The sequence below is a fragment of the Pseudopipra pipra genome, chromosome 3 (genome assembly GCF_036250125.1).
Source record: "Pseudopipra pipra isolate bDixPip1 chromosome 3, bDixPip1.hap1, whole genome shotgun sequence".
In the NCBI taxonomy this organism is placed as follows: Eukaryota; Metazoa; Chordata; class Aves; order Passeriformes; family Pipridae; genus Pseudopipra; species Pseudopipra pipra.
This window is the reverse complement of record NC_087551.1, coordinates 48,826,898-48,844,493: the sequence shown is the minus strand read 5'-3', so window position 1 is coordinate 48,844,493 and position 17,596 is coordinate 48,826,898.

Below are 17,596 nucleotides of genomic sequence, written 5' to 3'. Positions count from 1 at the left end.
GATTTTAGGGTTTTATTTTTAAAAGGTCCTAGAGTAGGCATGCATTCTTTGCTCAAGGACAAGTGCTGATAAGTCACTGGGTACTGAGTGTACTGGACTCCCAAGTCCTGCTGTATTTCTCAGTGTCATTGACATACAGTTACTGAGAAGCAGCCCTGGGGTTTCCTAAGCACATTCACCAGCAGCCAACCTGTCCTGAAGTCCTCCTCCTCCACTAGCCTTTCTAATAGAGACCACCAGTTCCCACTGCCCAGAACTCCATCCTCTCCTCTTTCCTTACAGACAGACAGCTGGCTGACTGAAGGAGTCTCTTCTCTGCATGTTACAATAAGCAATTCCTCACTTAGTTAATAAATTGTTGGGTTTTTTTCCCCTTTGGTTTCCTCTAGTTGTATTTTTACCCTAATCCATAACTGACTTTCTAAAATTGGATAGGTGGGTTATACCTTGAGACAGAGGCATAATCTGTTATGTGCAAGGTTGGGACCTAGTCAGTCAAAGTTCTGTCAAAACCAAACCAATAAGTGGGCATGCCTTTGTTCATCTTTCTTTCAGGAGAAAACATAAAGAAAATAAAATCAGGATTTGGGGCTAAGGCTTGGAGAATTTTTTGCCTTTCAGCAAACAGCAGCATGATAAAAAAATTAATAACTAGGCTCTGGGAACACAATCCAAGCTTAGCCGTCTCTCCATGACTTAACTCTGATGGCTGTTTTGTCCGTAGCAACCAAACCCAGGAGAGAATTACTGCTGAAGTCAAGACATACAGGGACACCTTTTGTGATACTTCCATGGTCAAGCAGGTTACAGACCAGGTTTACAGGTGAGACAGTTTAGATGCATAACTGTAACTAGATAATAAGGAACATAACTTGCTGCACTGATATTTGTGTGTTTAATCACCAGCACCATCTGCTTTAGCAAAAGCTAGGGCATCCAAACCCACACTAATGATCAATCACGTTTGTAGAAAGTAACATTCCTCATTTGCTCTCTGCCTGTGAAGAGGTAATACAGCTTAAATCTCACTGCCTCCTACTCCCCGTTTACAGAGGTGTCAAAGGCGGGAGGGGGAGTTTCAACTAGGACTGGTTTTACTAAACTTGTGAAGCTGGGACAAGGCCCTGAGCTTGCACTTCTTCCCCTATGCCATGATAGAAACGGTGTTCCCATGTGGAGCAAAAGGTGGGAGCTGCTTCCTAGACACCTCTGACACATGAAAAGTAAAGTGAATAACAACTAAAACCAACTGCTAGAAATCTCATACCCGATGCATCTATTGGCTGAAGGAAGATCATAGGTAGGAAGTGCAATTATCTACAAGTTAAAGAAATATTCAGCAATGCGAGGTACTGTAACAAGAATTAATACAAAACTGGACCAGATCATATGAATTGTCAATGATAGAAGAAATTACAGGACAAAAAGAAAAACAATCCTATCTGCTTTTCCTTAGGTTTCTTAGCAAGATACTGCCATACTCAGTACTGCGCTATGGCAGCAAACTGCCTATTCCTAATATCTGACTTAACCTGTTTTTTTCAAATGTCTTCTTCATATCTTGGAAAGATGCTCCCTTTCCACATCCAGGAGAAGAAAACTAACAAGTATATCAAAACTTTCCTAAACATGATTCATTTTTCAAAATAAATAAAAACCCAAGCAGCTGAAAGAATCAAAATCCCACACATAAAGAAGAGAAAAGTTCTGATTGCCTCAGCTGTTCTCCCCAGGACAGTGTCTTGTCAGGCAGAGAGCAGATATGACATGGAAAGTCACACCACTCCACTGGCTCCCGCACACCAAGCTCCAGCCCTCCAGCCCCGTTGCAGCAGCCCGAGCTGCAGAGGTTTCTCTCCCTGGATCTCCACAGCTGTGCCTCAAGCACTGTGTTGCAAATATAGATGTGCTCTGTGGTGAAGCCCCAGGGACTGGGCCTCAAGTCTGCTCGTAAAACCTTCCATGAGATGAGGACAGAGCTGTTCTTTGATGCCAGTCATGCTAAAAGTAAGAAGGCAAGCTCCAAAATGCCTAGTCTCTTTGCTCAAAAATTTTAATTCCCCTGATTTCATCACTTTACAACATTATCTCAGTTACAGCTTGCATTAATTTGCCAATCAATTAAAACATGAAGAGAAGCTATCACAGAAAATGTTTTAGAGTTGAACTGAGAGGCTAAAGCAATTACAATTTGAAAAGATATTTTCTAAATACATACCAGTAATTGGAACAAAATTGCCTGAAATTAAGCTTATGTTGGATATTTTTCACAAATTTGACTTGCTTTAAGAACAATACCTTTTTTTTACTTTTTATCATAATTATACAACTCTTCTGTAGCTATCCTGTTTAGTCAAAATAAGCTCCATATGAACACTCTTTTAAGAAGAAACATTTATAGTTATATTAATCTGTAAATCTAATTTGCAGTCTCTGCTTTAGAAAACCTAGAAGGTAGAGCCTTATCATACCCCAGTGACAATTTGCATTAACCCTGTGGATCATCAGACTCTTTAACACTTCAGTTCACCTGACACAGCAACAACAGTGGCTTGAACAGCCTACTAATTTTTATAATTCATGTTTTGTCCTTCCTCATGGTTATTGCCGTTACACCCTTACACACAGCAGTGACTCCTGCAGATCCTAAAATTAAGTAATTGGCAATCAATACAACCTTCAGCTATAACTGATTTTAAAGGTATTTTCTCACAACTCCTTCTTGTACAGGCAGTGCCACTGGCTGGGCCAGCCAAAGAGAGATGTTTAATGTACTACATTTTGTCCTCCCATCAGTATGAAAATATACAGAAGAGGGAAGTGACTGACATGCACAGCAGTTCTCTAACAATCCTGTTAGCATCAGCAGAGCTGTCACTGATATTCATAAGTATTGGTACAGATTCACAGCAAAGGGTTCCTAGGAAATGGCAAAACGGTTTCCAAAGGAGAGCTGAAAACTCAACTATGTGACTACACCACCCTTAAACTATAAACCAGGAGTAATGAGATTCCTCTATCTGTAGCCATTACAGACAAATATTGGTTCCAAATGCTACTACTGTGTTAGTTGTTTCAATGTAGAACCAGTGATACTCTTATCCTATTTACAATGGCTTATTGACAGGGATCAGCAAACATATTGAGTGAGCAGAGTATGTGTTACATATCTTATCAGCAGGGAGCCAAATGAACACACAGCTTCTCCAAGCAGGATATGTCTTAACTCTGATGCTCACTGAGCAAGCAGGACTTTTAACATGCCATTACCAATGGCTCTGGGACTTCTATTACTATTATTGAGTAGAGTCAGCACTAATCAGACAGTCAAAACAAGAACTTTGCTCCAAACTGTTTCTTCACATGGTATTATGTGAAGATGATATATGTGTATCACGAAACTGTATGAAAATCCTGAGACATCAACTAATGTTTGAGTTTTACCAGAAAGCATCACATCTGGCTTCCTGGTGGAGGCAATGTTATCAACACAAAAGGAGCGCTGAGGAGTTCAGGTAACATGCAGCTATTGTTTTACCTGGTACTTTAATTTGGTTGTGTGACTTTTTTCTGATACTTGATAGCAGGACAAAGCTATGCTGAAGGGGGTGCACAAGGCTTGCAGACTTCAAAATGATTTTTAAAAATCGCATGGAATTCTTGTCTGTACTCATAATAGAAAAAAAAATGAAAAACAAACAAGCAAAACCACCTAAAAATTAAAAATGCAATGCATTGAATATTGAAACCCAGATGACTTCTGCAGGCAGTGTGACAAATCACCACTCTCTGGCATTTTTGCACTACTGAGTTAAGGGAATACAAGAGATGACCTTCCTCTCACTTCATTCCCAGAGTCTTGCAGAGAAGTAGTACATCTGTCTGTACGCAGCAGGCACTGTGAAAGCAAGTAGCAGTGGTGCTGGGATCTCTGAGGTCAACTAACCAGAATGTGACTAACAAATTGCTCTGCTGAACGTGGGGCACTGGTGTTATTGGTAATATTTGCACTGCAGATCTGGCTGCAGCAAGTCTCTGAGATCCTCCCTTGCACAGCCTCTGCCACATTTTGGTTCTTTGGGGTTTGGTTTTGACTCCTAAGATGTCAATACCTGCCAGCCTAATGTGTTAGAACTCTGGCTTTCTGCTTTCTGCAGACCAACCCTGCCCTGGCTTGTTGGGTACAGGCCTGGGGACGTGGACCTTGTACATGAACCATCATTGCGTGCCCCCACAGCTGTGCTTAATGCTGAAGTCTTACTCTGAGCAAGGAAGAAAGAAGCTCCTTTCAAGCAAAAAACTGGTCTCCTTGTTCCCTGCTCTTGTGCAGACTACTCATCTACACTCACTACTCAGGAATTTCTCATTTAACTACAAAACTTACATGTAGTTCTTTGACCCACCCACTTGCTAAATACAGTATTTCTAACCTAGTGACATCAACAGGCTCCCAGTTTCAAGAGTTTAGAATGAAACATGGGTAAGAGCACATTGCTCATACACAGTCAAAACAAGAGAGCAGAAGGTAATGAATGTTCACCAAATACAACCTGAAGGCTAAGTCATTCTTTTTATTTGTTCTCTTTCAACTCATCAAAAAATATCTCCCAGATGAGTTCTTCTACACAAATTTCAGCACATATCTAATACAATATATAGCATAAATATCTATTATGCTAGAAGTTCTTGAATAACAGACTTTATAAATGAAGGGGCTGACCTAACCTTACCTGTACCTGTCCTACAAAAGCATCTCATTAATGCAGAACAATAATCCTAGCCCTAAATTTTGAAATGTGGAGACTTTTTAAGTTATGGACAAAATACTTCATAGAAAAGTTGAAGCCTTTACTTACAGAATGGAGCACAGAATGGCACTCCTTTCTAAACTTTATTGCTTTTGAAAAGAACAAGTATTATACAAAGCATGCTCCCATCCATTAATACTGCAGGGCAGCTAGTTGGCATGGAACAGCTGGTTACACCTAGCAGGGGGATGTTTATCTACTGCCTTGGAAAAGAAAGACTGGTTGGTTGTTTTTTTCTAAGCTCTAGTACATACTTTCAGCTCTGGAGTGACCTGAATAGCATGCTTCAGGTTCATCTGTCCCATGGTCTCTGAGACCAAAGGAGTCTGCTGGGCCTTGTCTGGTTCATTGCACATACTTCTGGCTCCTGAGCTTCTGCACAGCATGAAACAGATCTCAGAGAGCAAACTCATCCCAGAGCTTCTAAAAATATCAAATCAGCACTGTATTCCTGCTTTAGATTAGCTCATCAGATCGACCTTTCCCTGATCAGAGCACATCTGTAGCATTTTTGACACATTTGAGGCCTTGCTGGCCTGATGTTGTCACTCTAGGAAGAGTGAAGGAAGAAACACTAAACAGTCTCTGAGATGCTTCAAATCCCAGTTGACGTGAATATACTATAATGCAAATATTTTTCTGCAATGGGTGTCACATATAGTTTACATGATGATAGGTGTGACATTTTCTTGGAACTTGTTTCAGATTAACTTTGTAATTTTTATTCATCTCTGCATCGACATAAATATACAATTTACATTCATAGACTTCAAGTGGAAAATGGAATGGTATTTTTGTGTTATATGTATATTGTAATGGTTTTGAGTCTAGGCCTTCCTTACTGGCAACCAGAAAGGAAGGAAGGAAGTATTCCACCTATTCCTTTACATAAACAGACTTATAAATATGAGGGGAGGAGGGATTGACACTCTCTTCTCTTTCGGCGAGGTCCGAAGGTGACAGGTTCCCTGCAGCCAGTCTTTGCTCATGTTGGCTGAGGCCTGCTGTGGCCTGTTGTTTTTCTTTCCGATCCGATCTGGTGGTGTGGCGTGATAATGTTTTCTCAAGGGAAGTATTGAGATTTCATTTTGCTAGTTCTTTATTTTGCTAGTTCCCAGGTCTTGATTGTGCATATCTGCGGTTTTTGTCCCTTTTTGTCCCTTTTCCTTTTTGGGGGGGTGTTTGGGGTTCCTTTATTATATGTACATAGTATTTTAACTGTATGTAACTGTGATATATGCAATATATATATATTTTTGCTATAGCTTTGCTACTTCATTTTTTTTTGAGCTTTGGGAAGGTGGTTTTTCACTGTAGTCTGGGGGACTTGGTGGGGAGCCAGCTCCAAACTTATATATATATATGTATTCATACCTCCAAGGTAACAATTTTGACTTGATTAGGCTATACTCAATGAATTTAAATCAATGGAATTTAGACTTGCTAAGTTAAATTTAAAAATCTGTCAAGATCTTTATTTTCAGTGCTGTCTTTCACCCTCATCTTCAGAAGCCTGTTTAAGCAATCCTTAGGAGAATAAAGATCAGAGAGAAAGTGAAAGGTAACCAAATCCAGCACCAAATTTTTCAAAAATAAGGTTTGGCTTTGACCAGCTGAAGCAGTGTTATGATGAGCATTGCTGGTCAAGAACCTTTGACACACAGCTCAGGGGTAGGGTAGTACCAGCATAGCAGAAAAATCATCTGATGTTTGCTGAGGAAGGCAGAAGGCTTGTCTTCTCTAAGGTGTGCTCTAATATGAGTTTTGAACCAAGGTGTGCTTTCCCAGACATCAAAACGCGGCTGCATCATACACCTTCCACCTGCCTTAGTCAATGCGGGGGTTCAGCTTTACTCTGCAACTCAGCCACCAGCCACTCTTTCCCTCAGAAAACAATGAAGTTGTGTCAGGAACACACAGGAAACAAGAATTTGATAGGGAAGAGCAAAGAGGAGACCAGTACTGCAAGCAGACAAGAGCTGTTGTGGTTCAAACAAGCACTGAGTGGGGGCAGCTGATCTGAGCCACAGCTGGGAGGGCTCAGCCACCTCCCAGCTGTGCCTGATGGAGCAGCAATCAGCCCCTCACTGACTCATTTTGCTCTTTCCTTTCTCCGGCTCACATGTAAGTAGCTCTCCATAGGGATGGACTTGATGGTGGTGGTAAGAAGGGCCAGTGCTTTCTGTGGGGTGGGAAGGGTGATAGTCTTGGAGTTTGAGGGCTTGGGAAGATAGATGGGAGCAGCCTGGTCTGGAATTAGGAGGAGGTTGAAGGACTGAAGGAGAAGTTGTGTCCCTATGGCAATGATTCTCTCCTTTATCTTCAAGAGAGAAGGTGAATAAGCAGTGTCTGCTGATATGTCCTTTATCTAGAACATTCAAGTCAAAGATGAAAATAATCTTTTCTGATTGCAGTCAATTTATGTTGTTTGCTACTACATTTGTTGGTACTTTGTAGTTTCAGATGCCAGCACTAATGATTTGTAAGGTTCAATAATGTACAAGAGAGCTCTGTTTGGGTAACTGCTGGTTCTCTTATAGGATGAAGTTACAGAAGTAGATGATACACCACTGGGGGATCCAGAGATTTTCTACTGCTACAGGACAAAAAATTATTCCTTTCAGGGTTTACCAGTAATAGAGACAAAATAAATAGACTGTACTATGATCAAGTAATGTTGGATTTATAGGTAGGAGTTGGGATTTGATAACAAATCTAGTGTTTTAGGCATACTATATTTTTCTCAAACAAACTCTAAACAAATCCAAACTAAAAACCCTCTGGCTTGAAATAAAGAGCTGGTAAGAATCACTCCCCTTCTCTGAGTCTGACATTCTTGAAACTGAAGCCACCTGGGAGCACTTATAGCTGTGAACTTTTGATGATGTGGAAGCCAAGAGACTGCCTCCGATTCTAATTTACAGTACTGTAGCAATCAGGTCTGATCCCTGTTAAAACTCCCCTGACAGTCAAAGAGTGCTGGGTTTTGGCTCCTTTCCATTTTAAAGGATATTTGCAGTACAGGTACTTCAGTGACAGTTGTCAGTTTGCACTAAAGTGGATGGGGAGTAGCCTTTTCGGTTGACTTTTTTACAAGTTTGTTATTTTTCTTTAAAAGACAGCTGCAGCTCACATCTGGCAAATCTGGCAACCCCTGAGGCTAAACTGATACTGAGTTTCCCAAGAGCATAGCAGAAGTGCAATCTGATGAACCTTTTCTCATCCATTTTTTATTGAGTGGACTTCCAGGACTTGGCTTGCTTTTGGGCAACCAGGGAGAAGAGTAGGAAGAATTGTAGGAGTGCTTGTGACTTAAAATGGAATAATTTAATTTGTAACACCTTTGGAAAACAGAAGCTCTGTGTGCATGTTGTTGTTATTTACCTCTGGTTGTTTCAATAGGAGGCATTTTGAGCTGCATCTCGGTCATAAGCTGGAGATAGGGTGTTAAGACAGGGCATTTGCAAAGAAAGATTTTCAGCTGAACAGTTGTCTGGTGCTGTGGGGCCCAAGTGTATGTCTATCAATTTGATACAGAGACATAAAATTGTTAATATGTAGGTTGTAGTAGGAATTTTGGTATTTATTCTGTTTTTATACTTTTATTATCCTGTTTATAAAGAATTCCTCAAAATCTGAAAGCATTTTAGCTTTTTTATATTACCATCCCTCTTACATACTCCCAAATCATTTCCAGAGGAGTGACTGGGTTCACTTGCAGACACTACTGCACCTAGAATGGTTGAAGGAGAGGTGACTGGAAGAGTCTGCCTCACTATCATTAATGGTGAAATATGTGTGTACAGCACAGCGTGCCACCAGGTGGTTAGCTGTGCAGCTCTCAAGTACAAAGGTAAAAGTAAATCTGAGTTAAGCACTCATTATCAAATATAAACGGGTATTTGAAACTTACACCAGCAATTTTGTAACTTTGGCAACTGGTGCTCTTGGGTATTGCCCCCTCCCGACCATATATTGATGTTCAGGACATCAATATATATGGTCGGGAAGCAAAGAAGGGAAAGACTTTCCATGAGTAAAAAGCAAGAAAGACAAGGGCTGAAAAGCTGTTTTTTCCTCCATTATGAATTCAGGTGGGTAAAATGAAGGATATGCACTAGAAAGCTGGTGTAATGATTCAAATAACTGGAGAAAGGGTTGCCTCTGTTTCTAGGAAGCACTTCATTGACCAATGTGATTTCATACTTCATTGTTTTTTAACCACGTACCAAAGGCTTATTTGTAGCATAAAGCCTTCGGATAGTCTAAATGGGAAATTTTTAATTTTAAGATACTTTCAGACATGGAGTGGTTGAGGTTGGACCTTTTGAGGTCATCTTGTCCAGCAACCCCAACTCAAGGAGGGCCGCCCAGAACTAATTACCTGGACAGCTTTTAAATATCTCCAAGGATGGAGACTTCATGACCTTTCTGGGTAGCCTATGACAGTTCTTGGAGATTCTCACAGCGAAAAGTGTTTCCTGATTTTCAGAAGACCTCCTGTGTTTCAGCTGGTGCCCATTGTCCCTTGTGCTGTCACTGAGCACGACTGAAAACAACCTGGCTTGGTCTTCTTTGCACTCTCTCATCAGGTGTTTATAAACACTGATCTCCCTCTTCTCAAGGCTGAACAATCCCAGCTCTCTCAGCCTTTCCTCATGGGAAAGATGCTCCAGTCCCTTAATCATCTTGGCATTCCTTGGTAGTGTACAGTTAGAAAAGCCATCACTGATGGCAACTTAAGCATCTGATCCAGTTTATGCATATGAGACAAACAAACTAGCAGGCAATTCACTCAAAATATGACAGACTAGTAAAGAGAGCTTCTAACATGCAGAAGCATTAAATAAATGCAGACAAGAGGTGACTGTTTAGTGGATAGTAGTAGACTCTTGGCTGAAACAGGATTAATTTTTTTGCTGTGGAATGTCTGGACTCTTCAGTCTACACATTTGATGCATGGATTTTTGGTTTAGGTTTTGGTTTTTGAATGAAGCAAAGTGATCTCTCTCTTCCCAGAAGTTATTTCTGTTAGGGAAGGATCCCTGACAGTTGTTGATGTTTACAGTGAGGATTGTTTTGTAATTTAAATGTAGTTTGTGTTTTATATATATATATATGTATGTATGTATGTGTATATATATGGGCATAAGGGAGTGTGTTCAGATGGGCTGTAGAAAATTTTGCTAAATTTAGGTCTGTCTTAAAGTATTGTCATTCACTTCTTTAAATTACCTGGTTAAGCCTTTACCCAATTGCTTGCAGAGTGATTAAGCGCTTACCCGTGAAATATCCTGTAAATATTTTGACATAGATTTCTAACCTTGGATGGCAGTCTGTCATTGTGATAGACTAAAAATACCTTTCAGAAAGATAGAGGTCATAATTACTGTCATTTATCCATCCTTCCATATTTGCAGCATAAGAAGAAAAGCTGGAACTATAAAGCCTATGAGATTAATTCCTTAAGAAAAGCTTTTAAGTATCACCAATTTTGGACAGAACACTCCAAAGTGGGGAGAACACTCCAAGAGGATGCACGCACTACCAATGAGAAGGGGATTGTTAACATGTATAAACATTCACAGACACAGTACAGTGTTTTCACAAAAGAGATGAAAAGGTGTGTAAAAAGATGGACAGCTAAAGCACACTAGAAGCAGTACTAGTATTATGTTGTTTATGCTCTTCTTGTTTTTCCCTTTTTTTTTTCCCCTTACATGAACATGTCTATATTGTGATATGAATCTTAATTTCTAGATTTTGGCTCTCTTCTGACATACGTAGAGTGCTTGAGAACCGTGGTTTTAGAGTATGGGCCCTACATTGCTGACTAAATAATCTTGTCAGTATAGTTCTTGGTGTGTGGTTTTGTGGGATTTTTTAGTTATTTCTATGCAAATATTTGTAGTTGAGGAGTCAATACTCAAGAAATTAATGTATCATTATGAAGTGCAGTGCCGTTATAGGAAACCTGCAGCCACAGATGGCAAGTTCATAATACCTGCAAGTGAGTACTCAGGACCCACAGCTAGATTGTAGGTCTGCTTTTAGAGTCCTTGTAAAAGGAGCATCTCTGAAAATTCTGCCCCTCTAATGCTGTATTAATGCAATTAACTTTAAATTCAACCTGAATTTTTTTTTTAATAATTCTATTTTTTATTGTGTGCTGACAACCACAAAGGTGAATTTCTGGCCTAGAATGTACTTATCTACTTGCTGACAACCTAAATTTCTTGAAGTCTGGCTTTTACTGACACCTTTGCAGCTGCATTATTTTAAATCTGCTTAAGCCTACTGAAGATGTCATAGGGAGACAGTGGGTTTGCAAATCTATTCCTTGACTCTTATTAAAGATATGTGCAGTATAATATAGTACTGCTGGAATACTGTAGGGAAGGAGGGGGAGTCATTCCAAGGCAAACACTCAAACTGGCAGAGTTACTGCATCCTGCCTCTTGTGCACTGTGGGAGTGAGAAGGTGGAAAGAGATGCCCACCTATTCCCAAAATATTTTCTAGGGCTTCTTGCAGGACAGGGATAGCAGTAAGGAAATTTCTAGCAAAACCTACTATTTCAGTGCATGTTGAAACTCCTTGCTATAATTCTAAAATGAGTAGTTTATCAGGATGCTATAGTAACATGTATATTAAATCTGCCAACTCAACCTTGTCAAATCAATTCTGTGACAATTAATTCTGTGTCAGACCCAATGCTTATATGTATAAAAGATTGTTTGTGATGACAGAAAAATAGTGTTTCTTACATGTACATGTCCCCACTCACAGAGACATGAATACTGATTGTATTGATTTTAAGTAGTAACTCATGGATAAATTTTTAATGCAGAGTCAGTTCCTATATGGCACTCTAAACGCTAAGCTGAAGGCTAAACGTAAATGTTTGCAATCTTCAATCAAGAAACTTCAATGGGGATGTGGGAATAGGTAATTGGCGAAATTGTTTACTGACTTTGATATGAATGCTTATTCAGTGCTTGGTTTCCCTGGAGCCAAAGCAAGAGATAATTGCCCTAGCCTTTAGACTCTATTTCCTCTGCTCTAAGATAAGAGCACATTTCTAAGGTGATTATTACTTAATTACCCACATTATGCTGCTAATACCCACCAGATAAACACAGCTTTATCTTTTGAGTGTTGCTGAACAAGAATATTAAGTGGTTCCAGGTTGGCGATGGGGAGCCTAAACTGGGCTTGTCCCCTTCCCTGCCTTGTCCCTTGGTGGGAAGGACAAGGCCTGCGAGTGCCTGATGGGGTGGGAGCCTTGAGGGGCCAGTAGTGCCTCTCCTGAGAGACTGGCCATGATGGGGAGCATGCTCCATGGAGGTGCCAAGGCAGATGGTATAGGAACCAGTTGTGAATTTTATTTTTTCATAAATGTTTATTAAACTCTCATTGGTATAACCCTGTCTTGTTATACACAGTTGCCTCCAGTGTGCATACATAAATATATACACATATAATAACTGAAATAATGCCATATAATCTCCTGTGTTGCTACTTGAGGCACTTCCTATTGAAAGGGTAGTCCTCAGGACTGAATTTTTAGATGTGCTTCATTATAGTATTAATATTTCAGAATTTTGCTTTGTTACTTCTGGTGGTCTAGGAGAGGATGGTAATGGGTGTGGAATATTTTGGTTTTAATCCCACTATGTAATTTTTTGCTAGGGACATATTGTTTGAGAGAGGTATAATACTACTATTAGAAACTAGAAAAAACCCCTCATTTTCTTAAGCATCTATATATATCAGCTATTTAGGCAAAAATATATTGAGAAAAAATTGCTCTCATGAAGTAAACTGCCGTATTTTATCCAGTTTCTGTGGAAATGGATGTGCTATAATTTTCTCTTTGCTTTGCAACTGGGTTAAAAACTAGCAATGCAGCAATTGCAGACAAGGCTGACAGGCTTAAGCTGATGCCTTTCTGGTTTGGTTTATATTGAACCATAAAGAGCCCTAAAATCAGCAGTGTCATGAAGAGACTGCATTTGAGGGTGTGAGTAATCAGCCTCTAACAAATGTAACTTTGTTGTATATAATGACATTGTCCTATTCATCAAGTTGTTATTTTAAGTCAAACTTTCCAAGAAGCTTTCAATGGCAGCATTGCTTTGGGCAGAGAAATGGAAAGTGTACTGGTTTTGTCCACTTGGTAGCAATTTCTACGGTACAGGAGTTGTCATAAATAATTGAGCAACAACATCGACAATCTTATAGAATTTTTAATTAAAACACTAAGTGTTGTTTGGTTTTTGGTTTTTTTGAAATGTTCAAATGCTGATTACCTATGGACATGTGAATGGAAGAAGCCAATCAAACCCACATATGTGAGTCAATGCCTGTGAAAGCAGGGCTTAAAGAAGAGCAGATATATGAGAGTGGCATTTTCATAAATACCTATCTCCTAATCCCAGTTTTCTAAATAATGTTACAAGTGCCATGATTTGCAGGACAGAGAACCAAATTATCTGCAGTAACAAGAATGTAAGTAGTTATCAGAAGAATTTCTTTGCCAAATGCTAACAAACTATGTTAAATGGGTTAACCTGAAAGTCAGCAGCCTCATCTATCTACCACTGTCTTTTCCATGGCGGCTTCTGTGTTGTCCTGAGGGAGAGGATTCTGGTGGCAAAGGGAGGGTGTCCTAGCACAGCACAATCTGCAGATAAAAGGGAGTCACTATTCCCTTTTATCTGGGGAGACTGTGGGTGGTGTGCTGTGTCCAGCTTTGGACACCTAGCTCAGCCCCTTGCCACCAACTGGGTAGCACCACTTGCACTCTGAGAAATCAGATGAGAGTTCAAAATTCAAAATAATTCTCTCCACTACAGCCATCACTAATTTTTTTTTCCACAGAAAGCAAGCAGACATTTGGAGGAGGAAAAAATTGCAAGTGTAGGCAGCAGACTGATGAATACTGTGGTATATCTTGTTTGTGTATAAAGTCTGGCTCATATTTCATAATAAACTCAACTGTTATTTTGATAGTTTACTGTTATTTCAACTGGTTTTACTTTTCAGTCTGCAAGTAGCATCTTTACAGGAACTGGGTTTTAGGGCATGAAATAAAATTGTATTCTGCTCATGTTTCAGCCACTCAGGTTTTCTATTTGTTCACATCTGCACTTTTATAGAAAATTGATAAGTGCTGTAATTACAACCTGCTGAAAGCAAGTAGGTCAGAGCTACGCTTTCCATTCCAGAGGGGCTGCTGGCACTGGAGAGACAGAAATATAGCTGGATGTTTTTTCTTGTATGTTTGTTGCTGCCATTCATTAGAATCCTCACAACTGCTCACCAAAATACTTTCAGAGGTACTAAACAAAATCAACCAAAGCACCTGTGTTTAAAAGGTCCCTCTCTACTTATGTGTTGTACTTCTCTTGCAAAAGATTTTTTCCGGACATAATGGAAGAATTAGACTAACTGTTAAGGGAAAATTTGGAGTGCAATGAGAATTTCATCACATAGACGACTGAAGAGCTGGTGAGGGGAGATGCCTTGCTGGACCTCCTACTCAAGAAAAAGGAAGAATGGGTAAGGGATGTGAAGGTTGAGGGCTGCCATAGCTGCAGTGACCAGGAGATGATAGAGCTCAAGATTCCAAAAGGATTAAGGCAAAAAACAGGATCACATCCCTGGGCCTCAGGAGAGCGGACTTTGCCCTGTTTGGGGGCCAAGAAGAATGTCAAGATACTGCCCAATTCTGCACAGATGGGGTTAGGAAAGCCAAAGCCTGGTGAGGGGATATGAAAGATGACAAGAATTACTTCGACAAGTACATCAGGAGGAAAAAGGTAGGATGGGGAAAACATGGGCCCACTGGTGAAAAGGGCCTGGTGATAAAGAGCACAGAAAAGCCTGAGAAATTAATCCCTTCTTTACCTCAGTCTTTACTGGTAAGACTAGCCTTCAGGAAGCCTAAGTCCCTGAGATGAGAGGGGAAGTCTGAGGCAAAGGAGATTTCCTTCTCCTTGGTGGAGAAGGATCAGGTTAGGGAACACTTAAGCAAACTGAATGTACTGAACAAGCTGTCCATGGGATCTAATAGAACACACCCATGAGTGCTGTGAGAACTGTTTGATATCATTACAAGACCACTCTCAACTATCTTTGAAAGGTCGTGGGAAACAGAGGAAGGTCACGAAGACTGGAAGAAGGTAAATGTCACTCTGATCTTCAAGAATGAGGATCTGGGTAACGCTTAACTTTCCTTACTTTTGTTTGCATTTAAATCAGTGATGTGGATTATCAGTGGTAGTTACTATCGTATCTTCTGCTCGTTCTCTTATTTATTACTGTAGAAAACTTATTTGTGGGCTAGGTACCAGTTGCATTTTACAAATATATAGAGAAGCACAATTGCCATGATTTGCTCATCATAAAATAACCTTTCAGCAAGCAAAATGCCATCTCTATTGAAGAAAAATGAATGGGTTTGCTACCTGGTTTTGCAGGGCCAGGATTACATACTAAGTGTTCTGGCTTGTAGTTATGTGAGTTATCCACTGGACCTCCACTTTGCCTGGGCTGGGATTCAGAATGGTTACTGTATTTCATAAAAAGGTTACCTATTTCCATATAAAATGCAGATGACTTATCGGTGTCTTTCTCATATGTGTGGCCTTTTTCTTAACTCCATTAAACCTAAACTTATGAGACATACAAAGCATTGGTAGTGGATGCTCTCCCTTCCTCCACTTTTTTCTGATTTTCCAAAATAAATTTAATCTCAGTCAAAGAGGTATTAGATACAGGCAAAAGGAATTCCATAACATGAAGTGTTGCTGCAATGTGGTTTTCTTAGTGTGATTTTTAAATAATTTGCATTTTTTTAATAACCAGATCACCTTTTCTAGATGACGCTAGATAACCTAGTTGACAATTCTGTATTGTTTTATTTACTATCAAGATGGGATCTCTAGACATATTCCTTTGAGCTAGTTACCCTAGACTCTCCTTCCATAGTCAGAAAATAAGTAATTTTGAAGTGTAGTTTCTCCAAGAAAGAATTATTAGTGTATTGGGTCTGCACAGCAAGGTTCTGGTGGGGGGGGGGCACAGGGGTGGATTCTCTAAGAAGCTGCCAGAAGCTTTCCCCATGTGTGACACAGTCAATACCAGCTGTCTCCAACTAAGTAATTGGTGATTGATCTGTCCTTATCTCAACTCACAAGCTTTCATTATATTTTCTGTCCAGTTGTTTCTGTCCAGTTGAGGGAGGGAGTGACAGAGTGGCTTTGGTGGACAGCTGGCATCCAGCCAACATCAAACCGCCACAGTCAGAAAAACAGACATTTTCCAAGTGTTTATCTGACTGTACAAAGACAGTGATGAACAGGAGCACCAACAGTTAATCTGTAAATACTCTGTTTCAGAGATGACAATGAGATGGGACAGATAGCAAAGCATAGACATAAGGTGGTGTGTGTGTGGGGGGTGGGGTCATGTTTATTCTCTTGTACAATGTATGTATCTTTAAGACTGGCACCTAGTAATTCTGTGTGGCTCTCCTGGATTCTCACTTTTAATAAGCATACTAACATAGAGCAGGTTTCAGTTTAAATGATACCTTTGTGTTGGCCACACCAGTTTGCTGGGAAAATGAACTGAACCAGCCCACTTCTGGCAGCTTCTCCACTGGTGTCTCAGAGGTGTTCAGAAAAGCAGCTGATGAAAACACTACCCACCTCTTCTGAAGGTGGTTGCCACACTTGCATGCAGCTGTTCTAATGCATAAATTTAAGTTGCAAAGACTAATTTTTGCTGGGACATCATGAAAGCTTAAGTGGCGCTAAAGACAGAAGATACATTCCCAAAGACATGAGCCAAAGATGATTTCACCTTTCCTGGCTACAAGAACAGTGTTTGAAGAACACAACATCTAGCTGATGATTACCGAGAGCTTTTTTGCTTGTAAGATGAAAGAGATCTCTTCCTGCTCAAATATTTTTTTCCAGTAAAAGTTGTTTGGGTTTTTTTTTTTCTCATACCCCACTGTTATTAATTTACACCTTGTCAGGATTTGTAAGACTGATTTTATTGCTGTTGTGGGAACAGAATTCTCAGCCATATGGCATGACATCTTCATTTCTGCATGACAGGAGACATGATCCATTATTCAGTTTTGCAGTGCAGCAAATGTTTGTTTACCTTTGGGAAGGTTTTTCTTAGGGAAACTTCACAGTGAAGTAGAGAAGAAAATATATATATAATAAACAGACTCTCCAAAGGGTAACTTGTACTGTAAATGCTTAAAAAAATATTTTGGCCTTTTGCGTAAACCTAAAGCTTGCCTATTATATTAATACATTTTTAATTTGACTGAATTTAGCCCCCCCCCCCCCCCCTATTTTTCAACTGTAGAAATAACAGAAGAGATGACAGAAGCCCTGACCCAGGACAGTCAGGTGACAGGAATTGTCATGTGCACACTGACAGTCTGTGTCCATTATCTTTAACGCAGCGGGACTGGTGTCTCATAATCTATCTTGTTTATTGAGACCTGAACGTCTGAGGAGCCTTCTCTTGGTCCAAAAAGAAATAATACCACCACTACTAAGATGACTGTTTCATAGTGGAAGTTCCCCTGAAGATAAAGCGCCAATGGCAGAGGAACTTCTGCACTCTAGTTTCAATTAGATGCATCAATCTTCATCTTCTCTGAGAAAATGAACTGATCTGTTAGTAACATTTCAGCTCAAGGGTGTTTTGTAATAAAAAATTAAACAAATATGCTGTCAACCAACCCTCTCCATTCTG